The sequence below is a fragment of the Melanerpes formicivorus genome, unplaced genomic scaffold (assembly GCF_026170545.1).
Source record: "Melanerpes formicivorus ecotype bairdi unplaced genomic scaffold, bMelFor1.0.p_v2 SCAF_388, whole genome shotgun sequence".
Classification (NCBI taxonomy): Eukaryota; Metazoa; Chordata; class Aves; order Piciformes; family Picidae; genus Melanerpes; species Melanerpes formicivorus.
Window position 1 is genome coordinate 172,501 of NW_027142740.1, and position 2,500 is coordinate 175,000.

Consider the following 2,500-nt stretch of genomic DNA (forward strand, 5'->3'; position numbering starts at 1 on the left):
GGCTGGAGGTTGCGACCAAACGTGATATGAGACTACCAGACGAGGAGATAGGGGTATGTCTGGCTGGAATAGAGTTCAAGAACTCAATGATAACCAATGACAATACTGCCTACGATCCTATCTGGAATGAGAAACTGATAGTATTGCCGGAGGTGTATGTAGGACCCACTTCTCCAGCTCATGGGAAAGATATCCGAGATGAAAGCACAGAGAGGAGCAGGAACGAGGAGGTGGAGTGTCCTGAAACCCCGAGCTCTATGAGTCAGCTCTCAATACTAACCGCATCGTCCGAGGTGGATAATACAGCTGACATCTGTCCTGGGACCCCCCTGGTGAAGATGCCAGAGGACAACCCGACATGTCCATGCTGTACCACTCGGGCAGGCAATATGACGAGATTGATTGACCATCTAAAGAGAGCCCATGGGAAAAGAAAGATCAATTTCCAATGTTCCCGCTGTGGGAAGACAAATGAAAAGCATCATAGTATCTCATGCCATCTCCCAAAATGCAAAGGGGTCCAAGAGCCTACCCAGGTAGAAGGGTTTATGTGTGAAGAATGTAAAAAATGTTTTAAAACTAAAATTGGCTTGGGACAACATAAGAGATTAGCTCACCCAGCCCTGAGAAACGCAGAAAGAATTGAAGCATCTCGCCCCAAGGAGACCTCTAAAAGAGGTGCTCACAAGAAAATCTGGTCCCAAGAGGAAACAGAAATATTACAGAAACTAAATCAAGAGTTTGAAGGGAGGAAAAATATTAACAAATTGATTGCTGAAAAATTAACAACTAAAACAGCAAAACAGATCAGTGAAAAGAGAAGACTATTAAGAGAAACTGTGGTGCCAGAAAGAGAGAAAACACAAGAGAGCAAGAACAGGTTAAAAGAGGAGAGGACTGTGATTCCATCTTCTGGTGAAAGGGAGCTGCTAGCCCACTATAAAAAGACTATTAATGAAAAGATGACATCAGGGAAGCTGCCCATCCTTAATAATACATATAAACAAATAATTGAAGGCAATACAGACTCATTAAAATTACTCAATGAGGTAGCTCAGGACCAATATTTGTATTTGTTTGAGAAATCAATTGAACAGAAAGCGCCAAAAAAGAGCCAACGTAAACCTCAGCAGAAGAAACCTCAAAAGGAGTGGATGAGAAAAAGAGCCAGAAAGCGTGGAGAATTTCTCCGATTCCAACGCCTCTTCCGCTTAGATCGAGGGAAGTTAGCGAATATGATTCTGGATGAAAAAGACTCTGCGCAATGTGCCATCCCCCTGGAAGAGGTCAGTAACACCTTCAGATCTAGGTGGGAGTCTCAGAACTTATTTCAAGGACTTGGAGCATTCCAGTCTGTGGGGCGGGCGGATAATTCGGCTTTTAAGGAATTGATTACAGAGAAAGAGATCCTTAAGAATATCAAAGACATGAATAAAAAATCGGCACCAGGCCCTGATGGGATCACCCTGAAGGCCCTGCTTAAAATGGATCCAAATTGTGAGGAGATCAAAGAACTATTTAATCTCTGGCTGTTAAGTGGCAAAATTCCAGATGTAATAAGGGGATGCCGAACAATCCTAATACCTAAATCATCAGCGCCCGAACGCCAAAATGATATTAATAACTGGCGGCCAATTACTATTGGTTCCATCATCCTGAGACTCTATTCAAGAATCTTAACTGCGAGGTTGGCAAAGGCGTGTCCCATTAACCCCAGGCAGAGAGGCTTCACTCAATCTTCTGGCTGTGCTGAGAACTTAAAACTATTACAGCTATTAATTAGGAATGCAAAGAAACAAAAGAAACCCCTGGGGGTTGTCTTTGTCGATTTGGCCAAAGCCTTTGATTCAGTGAGCCACACCCACATCCTGGCGGTGCTAAAGCAAAAGGGCCTGGATGACCACATAATAGCATTAATTAAGGACTTCTATCAAAACATCCACACCAGAATCAAAACTAAAGAAGGAGAGTCTGAGTCAATAGGAATCAAAACTGGTGTGAAACAGGGCGATCCCATGTCACCACTCCTCTTTAACCTGTGCATTGACCCTCTGTTATGTAAATTAGAAGAGTGTGGGGAGGGGTTCCAACACGGGAATGGCAAATTAACAGCTCTGGCTTTTGCAGACGACCTGGTCCTGCTGAGTAAGTCCCAATCAGGAATGGAGAAAAATATTGAAATTCTAGAAGCATTTTGTGACTTAACTGGATTAAAAACGCAGGGGGAAAAGTGCCATGGTTTCTTTATTCAACCAACTAAGGACTCTTATACCATCAATGACTGTCCTCCATGGCTTATCAGCGGTACCCCTTTAAACATGATCCACCCGGGTCAGTCAGAGAAATATCTTGGCTTGCAAATCGACCCTTGGGTGGGGATAGTTAAGCCCGAATTACAAAATAAATTAGAAGTTTGGCTCAATCGCATCGAAAGAGCCCCTTTAAAACCATTTCAAAAATTGGACATGTTAAAAGTGTACACAGTGCCTAGATTGATCTA

The 2,500-nt window shown here is 43.1% G+C and overlaps 1 pseudogene; it reads left to right on the forward strand.

Annotated features, from left to right (window-relative positions):
* Positions 1-2,500, forward strand: part of LOC137459671 (28S ribosomal RNA) — an 8,475-nt pseudogene that overhangs the window by 3,321 nt on the left and 2,654 nt on the right.